Here is a 15,984-nt window from a genome sequence, read left to right on the forward strand (position 1 = left end):
CAGAGTCCAGTAACCATCACAGTGGCAGATATCCAAGAAAGGGTCCCCAGTATGAAGAGTTGGACAGCACCAGGGCCCGACATGGTTCACGCCTACTGGCTAAAGAAGCTGACTGCACTCCACGAGCGTCTGGCAGCACAAATGAACCAGCTGCTAGTTAACGAGAGACACCCGGAATGGCTAACCGAAGGTCGGATGGTCCTGATCCCCAAGGACCCCAAGAAGGGACCGGTCCCCTCCAACTACCGACCAATAACCTGCCTCAGTACTACATGGAAGCTCCTGTCAGGCATCATGTCGGCTAAGATGAACAGGTACATGGGTCAATACATGAGCGGGACACAGAAAGGAATTGGCAAGAATACCAGGGGCGCAAAACACCAGCTACTGGTAGACAGAACAGTCAGCCGAGACTGCAAGACCAGACTGACCAACCTGTGAACAGCCTGGATTGATTACAAGAAGGCCTATGACTCAATGCCCCACAGCTGGATACTGGAATGCCTAGAATTGTACAAGATCAATGGGACCCTAAGAGCCTTCATCAGGAACTCAATGGGGATGTGGTGTACAACACTAGAGGCCAACTCCAAGCCCATAGCACAAGTCACCATCAAGTGCGGGATCTACCAAGGAGATGCTCTGTCCCCACTGCTGTTCTGCATAGGCCTGAACCCCCTCAGTGAGATCATTAACAAGACTGGCTACGGATACCGACTACGGAACGGAGCAGTTGTCAGCCACCTCCTGTACATGGATGACATCAAGCTGTATGCCAAGAGTGAACGAGACATCGATTCACTGATCCACACTACCAGGCTATACAGCAATGACATTGGAATGTCGTTCGGACTGGAGAAGTGTAGTCGGATGGTAACAAAGAGAGGGAAGGTAGTCAGAACTGAGGGGATTGAACTACCAGAAGGCAACATTGCAGACATAGAGGACAGTTACAAGTACTTGGGGATCCCACAGGCGAATGGGAACCATGAAGAGGCCGCTAGAAAAGCTGCAACCACCAAGTACCTGCAGAGGGTCAGGCAAGTCCTGAGGAGTCAGCTGAATGGTAAGAACAAGATCCGGGCCATCAACACGTACGCCCTGCCCGTGATCAGGTACCCTGCTGGGGTAATAGGCTGGCCAAAGGAGGAGATAGAAGCCACTGACATAAAGACAAGAAAGCTCCTTACCATGCATGGAGGGTTTCACCCCAAATCCAGCACCCTGAGGCTGTACGCTAAGCGGAAGGAAGGGGGCCGGGGACTGGTGAGTGTCAGCACCACAGTCCAGGATGAGACAACGAACATCCAAGAATACATTGGGAAGATGGCCCCAACTGACCGAGTGCTCAGTGAATACCTCAGGCAGCAGAAACCCAAGAAAGAGGAGGGAGACGAGGAACCATCATGGAAGGACAGGCCCCTGCACGGTATGTACCACCGGCAGATAGAGGAGGTGGCTGATATCCAGAAATCCTACCAGTGGCTGGACAAAGCTGGACTGAAAGACAGCACAGAAGCACTAATCATGGCAGCACAAGAACAAGCTCTGAGCACAAGATCCATAGAGGCTGGGGTCTATCACACCAGGCAAGACCCCAGGTGCAGGCTGTGTAAAGATGCCCCAGAGACAATCCAGCACATAACAGCAGGGTGCAAGATGCTAGCAGGCAAGGCATACATGGAACGCCATAACCAAGTGGCCGGCATAGTGTACAGGAACATCTGTGCCGAGTATAACCTGGAAGTCCCGAGGTCAAAATGGGAGATGCCCCCAAGGGTGGTGGAGAATGACCGAGCTAAGATCCTGTGGGACTTCCAGATACAGACGGACAAAATGGTGGTGGCTAACCAACCGGACATAGTGGTGGTAGACAAACAGAAGAAGACGGCCGTAGTGATCGATGTAGCGGTTCCGAATGACAGCAATATCAGGAAGAAGGAACACGAGAAGCTGGAGAAATACCAAGGGCTCAGAGAAGAGCTCGAGAGGATGTGGAGGGTGAAGGTAACGGTGGTCCCCGTGGTAATCGGAGCACTAGGTGCGGTGACTCCCAAGCTAGGCGAGTGGCTCCAGCAGATCCCGGGAACAACATCGGAGATCTCTGTCCAGAAGAGCGCAGTCCTGGGAACAGCTAAGATACTGCGCAGGACCCTCAAGCTCCCAGGCCTCTGGTAGAGGACCCGAGCTTGAAGGATAAACCGCCCGCAGGGGCGTGCTGGGTGTTTTTTATATTAGGGGTGCAACGATATTCGTATCGATATTGAACCGTTCGATACAGTGCTTTCGGTTCGGTACGCATATGTATCGAACAATACAACATTTGTAATTTATTTTATCAACTTTCCTTCTGACGATGCTGTCTGTGTGGAGCGCTCAGTGAATCTGCGTTCGACTACTCCGCCTAGGCTGCACTGTCGAGCGCAGATCCACTGAGTGCTCCACACAGACAGCATAGTCAGAAGGAAGAGCGCAGGGCACCTCCCCCACCCTCATTCAGATCTGGCATTTGGAATTATTTTGGTTTTCATGTGACGTATGACCCTGAAGGTAAGCGAGTCATGGACTAAAGTAAAACAGTATGTTGGATGTGCCATGCAATGCTCAATTACATGGGTGGGAACTAGTGTGTTAGCGCAGTTAGCTCGTTAACGTGTTAGCCGTCTAGCCCCATGCACGGGGCGATCGGCGGTAGCTCGTTAATGGAGATTTGCCGTGTTGTGGTGTTAAGGTCATTTCAACGAGATTAACCTGAAAGCACTAGTGGGAACACAACGAATATGACTGCACATTTACGCCGACATCATCCTAGTGCAAAGACAAAAACAACAAGCATGCTACTAACTTTAGCCGAGTCATTTAGACAGCTGTTAGCACATGATTCTCCTTATGCTGCTGAGAATATAGCCCAGAAGAAGCGGATAGTATAGCTTTTATTTTGGAAAGAGACATTTCTCTGTAATAAACTCTCTTTTCCAAAGATGAGTGATTCCTCAATCAGATACAGGGCTTGCAATATCGCTAGCCTGACGTCCTGGGGCTAGCGATTTTTTCAGTCGGGCTACCCTGCCCGTCGGGCTATTGTAGGAAGGAAAAATATATGTCAATGCTTTTGCATTCTTTCAGAAATGTAGCTGGGTAATTATGTCATTGGCATCGGTGAGCCACTGTCAATATGTGACATATTGAAATCGCGTTTGAATTTGCGCTTGTTTTTTTGCTTTCACTTTGCAATCGTGCGAACTGTGTATAGAGAGCGACAGCACTGATCTGTGAGTGATGATAATTTGCGCACCAATTCCTCTGACATCGTCTTATTAATCGTTACCTTACTATGCAAACATGACAAGTGAAATCTCCCGCAGCAAGCTTAAACATGTGAGAGGTTGATCGCGCAGAGAATCGCTGAGCTTATGTGAGTGAGTGTGTAAAAGCATTTCAGTTCTGCTGAGCCAAACAAGACAGGTCAGGGTGAAGAAGTGACAGCCAAAGAAAAGCTTACCACAAAACGGAGAAGTTATGACAAATCAGACTATAAGGCAAAAAGAAAGTGCAGCTTTATGGTTTCATGGACAAAATAATTTCTGTGGCTGCAATATGACGAGCTAAATAACCAGGGCTGCACATAAGTGGTCCGCAGGTGCGCATTCGCTGTCAAAATAAAAAACACGCACAAGGGTTAGGGTTAAATTTAAAAACTGTACTTTTGAGTTAAAATATATATTTATAATTTTAATAAATGACAAATTAAAAATGCATGAACATTTTTTTGTATCGAAAAAATATCGAACCGTGACACCAAAGTATCGAACCGAACCGAACCGTGAATTTTGTGTATCGTTGCACCCCTAATATATATATATATATATATATATATATATATATATATATATATATATATATATAATGTTCTTCCTCTACACCCCCCCCCCAATTTTTGCTCATGTCGAGGAGCATGTCAGGCTACATTTCACTGTGTGTTATACTTGTATAACTATGCATGTGACAAATAAAGAACCTTGAACCTTGAGAGAGAGAGAGAGAGAGAGAGAGAGAGAGAGAGAGAGAGAGAGATATAGATAGATAGATAGATAGATAGATAGATAGATAGATAGATAGATAGATAGATAGATTATATTATTTATTTTTATTTATTTTTTTTATTTTACAATTTTTAAGAATGTTATGAGAATAAAGTTGTATAATGTATGTTCCTAGCTTTATTTATATGCTATGTTTGTTTTAGATATCAAATAAAGATTTTCAGTTGTTACATGTGAATGTGTTTTCTTCGACTGAAATATATGAAGGGTAAAATATATTTTTGAAAGATTTTTAATTAATTTTCAATTGTATTTTGAAATATATTTTGAAATATATTTCAAAATATACAAAAAATGGCCAAAAAATATATGTGCTATAATATATTTTGAAATATATGTATGTATGTATTTTAGCGCATATATTTTTTGGCCATTTTTGTATATTTCAAAATATATTTCAAAATATATTTTTTTACCGTATGGGCTTGCATGTGAGGAGCAGGATTTTAAAATCTGGATATAACAGGGAGAGAATGAAGGGAAGCCAGTATCACTGTAAAATCTAATTAGTTCACAGAACTCAAAAAAACTATGCAAACTCGTTGCCTCAAAAAAATTGAGTAAAGTTTACTTGAGATGACTAAGTTAAGGCAACTTATTCACGTTGAGTACAGAGTAAAAACCTATTTAGTTTCCAAAACTCAAAAAAAAAAAAAAAATATGCAAACTCGTTGCCTCAAAAAAAACTAAGTAAAGCTTACTTAAGATGACTGTTAGGACAACTTATTCGTTGCAAGTCCGCAGTATTAAGAATAACTTGGTATTTCTGACTGTACAATACTAATTGTTTACCTATTGACAAACATTTCAAGTTCAACTAAATGAAAAAAACAATTTGTGGTAACCTGAATATGATTTAAAATAATTAACAATACCTTTTGTAATGATGTTAAAATCAGCCCAACTTTTATTTTCAAATGCAAAAAAGTATAACAGCCAACATGCTTGACACTGTCCTCTTGAACAACAAACAATTATATCACTGTTATAATCTTACAATGAAACAAAGTCACAGATTTCATTATTGTGAAACTAAGTTTAGACCTACCACAACTTTGTTTTGTACTTACATTACTTATATAATCAAAATAAAATATTTATTGTTCTGTCACAAGTGCAGTCTCTAATTTAAACAACACATTTGTTTTTCATTCCAACACAGGAGCTTGAATGTTGTAATATTTTAAGGATGGCTTCTTTTCAGTCCAGGCATTACTGCCTGAATGACTACCATGGACTTAGATGATCCAAATGTAAGTGCAGAAGAAAGTCTTTAACTTCCCTTAAGTACAGTGGCAGTGGATGTGGGTTGGAGATACAATGAACTTGAACCTGCAGGCAACCATCTTCACTGACCATACCATCAGTGACGGAGGACTCATCTCTCCTGGTGTCCTGCAAGCAAACAATCATATTTTTTGGAAAACAAACTTAATTGCTTTCTTAAAACATTTTTTTCTGCATTTGGTATAGAACAGACTCCACAAAACACATGTTGCTGTTAGAAAACTTCCAGACTTCACTATATACAGTGTAGCCCCTCAAAACTAAGTTTGGGGGATGTGATCTTTCAAGAAATGCTGACCAAACTGTTGTTGTTTGTTTACTTACACAGCATGTCTTGTAGAATTAACTGGAGTCAACAGCAACAGCATAGTGCAGTCATATCTCAAGTCTAATAACAGAAGACAGGAAAAGATCAGTAAAGAAACAACTTCCCCAAACCAAAGCACAAATAAACAATAAGTAAAACAGGCTGATCTAAAGTATGATTAAAGTTCAGCCTGATTAATATAAATGTTACTGACAGTTGCTAATATGTTTCGAAACCAAAATACTTACCACTGAGTTGATGTTTTTCTGTCCAACAGCAGGAGTGCTGGTCCTGAGCCTCAAAGACAGTAAGAAGCAAGCAGAGGAAGAACAAACAGAATTTTTTTAGAAGCTGATTTGATCCTTAATGGCTGTGCAATCATTATAACTTACAACACAGAAGGTCAAATGTAGACCCCATACAACCAAATTAGACTAACACATTAAAAACACCATCTACTACTGTGTCTGAATGTGTGGTATTGGCACTGTCAGTTTAGGCCTAAAGAGATATGTGCTTAAAAAAAGACCACCTAATTTAAATATAATCATTACATAATCATTACATACTTGTAAAGCACTATACAAATACAGGCCATTTACCATTTAAAAGTTAACTTCCAATATATAAAGTTTCTAATAAGCAAAATGACCAGATCTAACATATGGCAGGGCTTATATGTAACATAATGTTTCTTATGATGCCATTCTTTAGAAGGACAAGCTATATTACTTTATTATCAATTATAAAGCCAACCTAGACTTTAACCATTTAACAGGCCACTAATCTGGATTATAGCTTTCACAACAAAACTTGTTTTTAAACACATTTTTTAACAAAACAAGTACTATTGTTATTATTAGTATTTAAAATGTAATTAAACAGAGAAGTCGGTTAAATATAAAAGCAGTTTGCTTATGTTGCAAAGAAAGGCTAGATTTGACATTAATAGATGCCACAGGTGTTCAAAAGCTGCAAAAAAGAATTAAAAAATAGACTTCTCCGAAAACATCTGAGCATTTTTGCAAATATGTGATGTCTTGCTAAATCGAGCAGATAGTTGAACTTTACACAGCTACATTCTCGCATCAAAATATCTTAAAAGTTTATTTTGTGACCCAGAAAAAGTAATATTTAAAAGTTTTTAAGCCGCGCTCCTCCGCCATCCGGTTGTTCAGTCTGACGTCACTAGTCGTGTCTGGACCTAAACTCCGCTGCAGGTTGTAACGCCGGGTTGCGTTTAGTGGTTGAGAGGAGGCGGCAAAACACTTAGCAGGGTAGCCAAAAGAATACACACTCACGCTGGCGTTGGGAATTCCACAGTGTGTTCTTTAATATACCTTCTCTTCATCAACCATATAAGCCCGGTTGAACGGCTGCAGCTTAACAAACATAGCGCACAGTGTTCGTACAACCCATAACATTGCAAACAAAGGTGTCTGGAGAGGTAAAACATAAAATCCGTCCCTCCTCATGTACTAGCGTGCAAGCACATGTCCACACAATCACAGAGAGAGAGAAAGACCAGTGGCACAAACTGATGACCCCATCAACCCTCGACTTGGGTGTCTTAAAGGGACACCACACCATTGTGACTGTTACATATTCCCCCCGGGTTAAACAAAGGCTGTCCTCAGCCGGACCCAGGTGACCCTCCTCCCGCTACCCCCTTTCACTACACATAGCTACTTTAGGTAGTACGCAGGTCGTGGAGGAATTGTTACACACCTGTACAGCAGTGGTACAGTCCAGACTTAACCAGCCTCCATACATGGTCAGCAGGATAAGAAGTTAAAACCAAAACAGGGAAATGTACAGTGCAATATTGACAAACTGGCATACATGACAGTGTCCCACATGGTGAATGTCCAGTTGAATAAATGTTAAAGAAAGAAAATAAACTCAGGATAGCCAGGACAATTGCAGAATGAAATTCCCTTTTTCTTTCATTGTGTTCCTTCTTATTCCTCAAAAACAGCAACAGTAAGCATAATATGTGAAAACAGTACCAGAAAGTACTGTAGAAAACTTAAACAGCAGTCATGTCACAACAGTAACCAATACGAAATACATAAGAAAAAATACAAATTCAGGAACTATGGCAAAGCTACATCGAACCCACGCCCAGGAAACGCAGGTCGACGCACATCCAATGGAGCCACGACGAAGAGGCCAAACAGAGAACGGCACCACAGTCCACAAACAGCGCTGGAGCGGCTCCAGTCGTTGCCACGGAAATGCACCGCCGCGACCCTTGGATCCTCCCGACGTTCGCGTCCAGGCCAGCCTGGTCCGTTCCCGCGAAACACGGCAGACATCCACTTTGCCGCGTCGTACCTTTTTATGTACCAATCATCAACTGCTCGAAGATACTGCACACTGAGGTCCAAGAGAAGATGTTCAGGCGCCATTTTGTAACGTCGGGTTGCGTTTAGTGGTTGAGAGGAGGCGGCAAAACACTTAGCAGGGTAGCCAAAAGAATACACACTCACGCTGGCGTTGGGAATTCCACAGTGTGTTCTTTAATATACCTTCTCTTCATCAACCATATAAGCCCGGTTGAACGGCTGCAGCTTAACAAACATAGCGCACAGTGTTCGTACAACCCATAACATTGCAAACAAAGGTGTCTGGAGAGGTAAAACATAAAATCCGTCCCTCCTCATGTACTAGCGTGCAAGCACATGTCCACACAATCACAGAGAGAGAGAGAGACCAGTGGCACAAACTGATGACCCCATCAACCCTCGACTTGGGTGTCTTAAAGGGACACCACACCATTGTGACTGTTACAAGGTCCATATATCAAACGATCACTATGGCATTACTGAGAGTTGAAAAACTGTCTAAAGTCTTTCACCTTTAATAAAATGATCAGCGTTCTGCTCTACCAGGTGTAACAATTGAGTTTAACATCCAGGCATCCATAAAAATGGAATTTATGATATTTAACGGAGTTAGAAGTTAGCAGGAAGTTAGCTCGCTAGCTTCTATCTAAATACAATATAGCATGTCCTGACTGCGGGGTTTTGGAAACAAATTCAAACGTACAGCTCTGTCATCACTTCCAGCATAAATGAAGACAGGAAACTAAACAGCAGTGACGTTTGTAGAGTTACTGAAGTTGGGCTAGCTGGTATATAATGATGTGCTACGTGACCGCTAGCGACACAGCTATGTTAGCATAATATAAACAAGCTAACTTTTTTTCCACTCGATAAAAGTTAATGTGAGTGTTCTCGATGGTCAGGAACAAATGTAATCGCATGGCAGGATGCTGTAAAAGGACCAAACTTCAGCCAGGAGAACAACTGACATAATCCATCCATAATACGAGGTTAGTCATTCATATACTGCTGCATGGGCTGGGCTGTAGTTACATCCTAAGGTTTTAAAAACTGAGCTTAAATAAATGATTAGTGGTAATAAAAGCCGAGGGAGGTCAACAGTGATCACTGACTGTTTTAGGAGCTTTTTGAGATTAAATAGAAGAAAATACATAACATTAAACATGTTAACAACACAAAAGCCATATTAAACACAGACTACTTTAGGCCTGGAAGTAGGATTCGTCACGTCATCACTTAACAATCGGATTGCCGCGTTTGAGTTTTGGACAATTGCATTCTGGGATATTTAGCTGTACCAAGTCGCTGCAAGTCCACACAAGTCACCACCGATACATGTTCGATAAAACAGGAGGAGCTTTTCGTTTTCTCAGCTTCATGTGTACTTTGAATTGGAACAGTACTTGGTCTCCGACATATCACATGTCCACGAGACCACAAGTACGCATACACAGGCTCCAACTGCGGCTGACAAATGTGATCCTCCCTTTCCCCAGATTACCCTTTTTGGGTCACAAAATAAACTTTTAAGATATTTTCAGGTGAGAATGTAGCTGTGTAATGCTCAAATACCTACTTAATTTATCAAAATATCACATATTTGCAAAAGTGCTTGGACGTTTTCGGAGAGCTCTGTTATCCACCAACACCATAGCTGACCGGGAGGTCAAGGCTCGATAGAGCTGGCGAGCACAGCTAACTGCTGGCATATCGTTTTCAACCCCCTGCGGTCTTTTGATACTCAGGTTAAACATGATATATATAGTTAGTTAGTTCTCTTATCCTCTTATCTCACGTTTTATTTCAAACAATCAACAGAAAATTTCACAGACATATTTTTATATAAGGTTTTTAAGGCTATGGTGTTAATTTTTAAGTAACATGAGCCCAGCGGCAGCAGCAATGCTAACTAGCTAGCAAGATTATAAACATGGTGCTACACTAAGAGAAGCCACAAAATAAGTTTGAATAAGAGTAAACATTTACTCACCAAGTCAGTGTATCAGGTAAAGATCCACAGCAGTGACAACAATAATATCTTGAGCTGAAGCTTCTCCAGGTTTGCTCAACATATTCCAGAAAAAAATGCTGGCACCATGAACATACGGACTGATCCATGATAGGGAGGAGGACGGTTTTCAAACCACATCGTTTCATCCTTCCGCATTGAGAAGCAAAACTTCCAGCTTACTTAGTTTTTCTAAGTTAAGACAACTCAAATAAATTGAGTTGATCAGTGTTTTTGCATAAAAAGTACTGGTAACTTACTTAAATTGTTACCAGTACTGGTAACTTACTTACTTGAGTTCTAATAACAAATTGATAAAAATTGAGTTCAGCATACTTAATATTTTTAATTAAACACAATATTAGATTTTACAGTATAAAACAGAAATATGCTCTCTCTTTCTAGTCCCTGTCAGTACTCTCGTTGCAGCATTTTGGATTAACTGAAGACTTTTCAGGGGTTTTTCAGGACGACGAAGATGATGACGATGAGGATGATAATGACGTTCTTTCTGAGAGGTCCTGTGCTTGGTGTTGCAGTGATTACATTATTAAAGGCACTGTCTTCATAAGCAGCACAGGCCTGAGGTAAAATCACCCTTCCTCAGATGCTGCTGACCGGTTAGCCAACAGTCAGCCAGAGCAGATGGAGCCATCTAGTGTTCATGTGAAGAACTCCTGCTGATAAGGAGCTCCTGCATGGCCGTTCATATACACCTAATTGTAGCTGCCCACTTGGAATTACCACTCGTGACGCAGAGAGCTTCGACTGATGCAACTTTATTCTCTCCTCTTTAAACCACCGACAATATGGCACCATGAAAACGATAAAGATGCACAAACAAATACCATTAAACATTCAAGTAGAAAGTGTAGAAATGTTCACATTTTACTATAGAAAATTATTTTGATTAACCCAAATAGTGACATTGACATAAATCAATAGTTTTTAAACTATTTATGTTACAGCATTTAATAAAATTAATTAACAACAACCTTTCTGTCTCTTAAATACATAAACAATCATTTGCAATCATTAACCAACCTCTTTCTGCTTCCAAGGGTGCTAATCATGCTGAACCAGCTAGCAACCTCCTCCATGCGCATCTCTTAGCCAGTCTTTCCACACCGCAAACAAATGACATGCATACACAATAAAAAACGAATTCAACCACATTGAGTAAACTTTCAAAGTTATAGCATGTGACAGAAAAATAAAATACATAGTTTTGCATGAGTATTTTCAAAAAACAAATGCTTTTACTCACTCTGAAGCAACGTGTTTGCGTCGCCTCACCGCGAACAAAACAGGAAGTCTGACGCAATAAAAGAGGAAGTGCTGAGGTACTCTTCAAAATAAAGCACAAAGTAAAGTGGCTTTGCCGGCATTTACACTAATAATTAACAGATAAACAACCGAATGACAGAAAAGTCACTGTTTTTTCACGTCTGTGTTGGAAATGTCAGTTTTTTTATGTGTCCACAGTAAAAACATTAAAAATGAAAAGATTAAAAAACAGATTTAAAAAAGAAACTTTCAATTTTCTGACTGCAGGACAGTTGGAGCAATGAGCTGCTCTACACCAGTGTATACAAAAACTGCATTTGTTCCTTGTACTAGTTAAACTAGCGTACTGCGACAGACTATCACTTAGCCGTCCCACTTCAAATTAAATTCAACTAAAGTAGTTCTAGTAAAAGTACTTTACTAGAGACTTTAACATAGAGACTTTAACATAGTGCTCACAATGATACTGACTTCTTCCTCTGAAAACAACATAAGAGTATTTCAACATACATCTGAGTACTTACAGTTTTTTCTGATTGCTTAAGCACATTTTTTGTAACTATTGGCTAATTTTGCATAACTCTATACACAAATAAAAAAACCTGTCACCCAATTATCAAAACATTTTGGTTCTCTTGCAAAAGCAAACACAGCTAGATTAACCCTTCACACCTTTGTAAAAATGGTGTTTTCGTATCAAACAGTACACACAAGCCATCATCTACCAAGCACACAATGCGCCAACTGCACACTGATGGTATGAATACAAAACACATCTGGCTTTTGCTTTCTCTGTGTACAGATGTCAATTTGAGGTCACACCTTTGTCATAGTGTCATGTAAACATACAAGGATCCAAACTTCAAGTATTGGTGTTTATTCACACTCATCAAAACCAAGACAAAGTCAGAACACAAAATAGGAATTCCACAAATAAAAGGGAAAAAAAAGACAATCGGCCTACATCATGTCGTCTTTCTGGGTCCGGCCACAAAATTTCGTCCACATTGCATGCGATATCCTCCAGTCCAAGGCACCGGGGAAAATATCTCCTTGAATGCCGTATCCAGGCCTGACATGATGCCTGGTCAATATCTCCACATGCCTCCTCCATTGCCTGTAAAAGGGCTACCTGTTGATGAGGATGATGGTCATACACTTTCCAGCGCCAGGCAGAGAAGAACTCCTCGATGGGATTCAAGAATGGAGAGTATGGAGGGAGGTTGAGTGCCATGAAGGATGGATGGTCTGTAAACCAGTTGCGGACCAAAGCAGCCCTATGGAAACTAACATTGTATATGACATCATATGATGACATATCGGGTCTGCTCTGGTCTCTGAACAGTGAGCATGTCATGCAAGGTGTCCAGGAATGCAATAATGTGTGCAGTGTTGTATGGGCCTATGGTTGCATGATGGTGAACAACACCATTTTGGCTTATAGCTGCACACATGGTTATGTTACCACCACGTTGTCCTGTGACATTGATGATGGCACGGTGTCCAATAATGTTCCTGCCACGTCTCCTGGTTTTACTGAGGTTAAAACCGGCCTCATCTACAAAAAGTAGCTCATGTCCCATTGCATCTGCTTCTAGTTCCATCACTCTCTGGACAAGACAAAACAAATGCAACACATCAGGCCCATGCACAGCACTACAGTATGCACTTCCAAATTCAGAACCAATGACACTAGCTTACCTGCACATAGTCATATCGCAGTTGCTTTACACGTTCTGTGTTTCTCTCGAAAGGAACTCTGTAAATTTGCTTCATTCTTATTCTGTGGCGCGCAAGTACACGACTTAGTGTAGAAATGCTTGCACTGTGTATATTTTGAAAGATGGTGTCATCATCCATTATGCTGTATTTCACGCAGTCTTATTGCATTACAGTTTTTTCTGATTGCTTAAGCACATTTTTTGTAACTATTGGCTAATTTTGCAAAACTCTTCACACAAATAAGAAAACCTGTCACCCAATAATCAAAACATTGTAGTTCTCTTGCAAAAGTGAACACAGCTAGATTAACTCTTCACACCTTCGTAAAAATGGTGTTTCCGTATCAAACAGTACACACAAGCCATCATCTACTAAGCACACAATGCGCCAACTGCACACTGATGGTATGAATACAAAACACATCTGGCTTTGGCTTTCTCTGTGCACAAGGTAGGCTATGTCAGTTTGAGCTCATACTTCTGTCATAGATCCATAAGCATAGAGGGATCCAAACTTCAAGTACTGGTGTTTATTCAAACACATCAAAACAAACACAAGTGTTTATTTCCAAGTATAGGATTATTTGCAATCGCCATAATGACTATATGGGTTACTTGGTCTGCAGTGAACATGCTTCCTCTGCCCCCAGCATCTGGTCATCTAGCAATTCTGTAAAGTAACAATTTCAGTATTTTTACATCAATGGTATTGGTGTGTTTCTCATTGGCATATGGCAGTGCTACAAATCTTTGTGCGAAGTGACTGTACTAACCGATTCTCATTTCAAGATGTCCTTATGGTACTTGCTACAGTGTAGCGGCTCGAGTTAGGCTGGACCCGTTGGCCAGCTACCCTCAGGGTCATTCCACGGTTGATTACATGGTCCACTATTGTAGCTCTGATGTCATCAGCAATTCTATTTCTTACTCTTCCTACCCTTCCTCTCCCCCCTCCTCATCTTCCTCTCCCCCCTCCTCGTCTTCCTCTTGCTCCTCCTTGTCCTTGTCGTCCTCTTCATCCTACTTCTTCACCTCCACGTCCTCTTCCTCGGCCTCCTCTACTTCTCACTCTTTCTGCTCCCTCCATTGTACTCCGCACACACAGCTTACCTGTATTATAGTGCTTAGGCTGATTGCAAAGTGAACTAATAATCTAAAAAAGTTTTCACATGTGAAAGTGTGCCAGACAGTTGGCAAATTAGTGTTAATGATAGCCATACATGTGTATACTTTTGCTAGGAGTGTGTTGGAAATTTGGTAATTGAGTGTTGTGCAGTGAATTGTGCCTACAGTTTTGCAAAGTGTGTGTTACAAAATTGCAAACTGAGTGCAAAGCAGTTTTTGTGCTTTTAGTTTTGCAAACTCAGTGAGTGGTTTTGCTATAAGTCTGAATAGTTTTAGAGATTGTGCTACAGGAATCACAGTTAGGGTTTAAGCATTCAGAAAAAACTGTAAATGAGCAGAACTGACTGAAGTTCACACCAGTCCGCCATCCTCCGTGACTTTTGACCTAGCACGCTGTTGCTAGCTGTAGCAGCCCTCCGATGGTAAACAACAAGCCAATAGGTGCAAACGTCCAGCCCACTTACATTGATTGACAGACAAAGTCATTCTGCTGAAAAGTCGCATTATGAAATAAATAGGCCATTGGGAAAAACGGGATTTTGAAATAAAGACTGACATTGAAAATGGGTCATTTTGGAATAAAAACGTCTGGAAATAAATAAAATGCCTCAGGAATAATCTCTATTATTGTGAAAAATAATGACCATGAAATAATATTTCACAATAATAAGTAAATTTATATAGTAGAATGCAATATATTTCACAATAATGAGCATTTTTTTCAAAATGTGTTTCATTATTTCACAATATCATTCTCACATTACATATCTGTGTCTTATTTATTCACATAGTTATTTATTTCATCATTGTAGCGACTTCCACAGTCGCTAGAGGCCGGGGATGGAGCCTGCCTATTTGCCTGACACGCTGTCAACTTTACGCAATAATACGAGAGGTGGAATTGTTTGCTTGTTTATTAAAATGCTTTGAGAGTTTACAATGTCATCGGCTCCTGATTCAGACTCTTACAACGTCACAGGCTCTAATATAACGAAGCAAAACATGTTGTGCAGCGGTCAACAAAAACTACAGCTACCCAGCCCTCCTCTCTGTCAAAATCAAAACCAGTGAATGACAGACTGACAACGCCCATTTATGTCACCGCTAGCACCCACGTGACTCCCATAACAACCAAACAAATAAAAACCCAGTGATCATCAAAATTCAATACATTCAATTATGGCTCCTACACACCAGCCCCTAATTATTAGGATCCCTTCTAATAATTACCCATAATTAACCAAGTAGGAGACATAAAACATGCAGAGAAAAGTCAAGCATTTACTGTATTTCAATATTACCCGCAGGAATCCTATAGGTAATCTTAAAGTCTATCTTTAAAGAAAAAAAATGAGAGACATTTTATGTCCAAATACAATCAATGTCTGATAATTGGACCCAGAAGTCTTTAACTGTGATCTTCCTCCAGCAGTAGACACAGTTTGGTAATAGGCCGATCCAGGCAACTAGTCTGAGTTTTAATCCGAACTTGACGAACGAATCCTCTTCGGTCAGGAAAAGTCTTTATCACACGTCCCATTGGCCAAGAGTTTCGAGGTGCCGAACTGTCCATGATGAGAACCAGATCTCCCACGATGAGGTTCCTTTTTACTCCAATCCATCGCTGACGTTCCTGTTGCTGTAGTAGGTATTCCTTCACCCATCTTTTCCAAAACAAGTCAGACATGTATTGGACATGTTTCCATCTTCTGTGTGTGTACATATCAGTGGAATGGAATACTCCTGGTGGTAATATCGGTGAGGTCTTCAACAGAAGAAGATGATTAGGGGTCAAAGC

Source organism: Mchenga conophoros, linkage group LG15 (assembly GCF_057382185.1).
Source record: "Mchenga conophoros isolate Kocher_MC1m ecotype Shallow Benthic linkage group LG15, M_conophoros_male_GT1.1, whole genome shotgun sequence".
NCBI classification, from domain to species: domain Eukaryota; kingdom Metazoa; phylum Chordata; class Actinopteri; order Cichliformes; family Cichlidae; genus Mchenga; species Mchenga conophoros.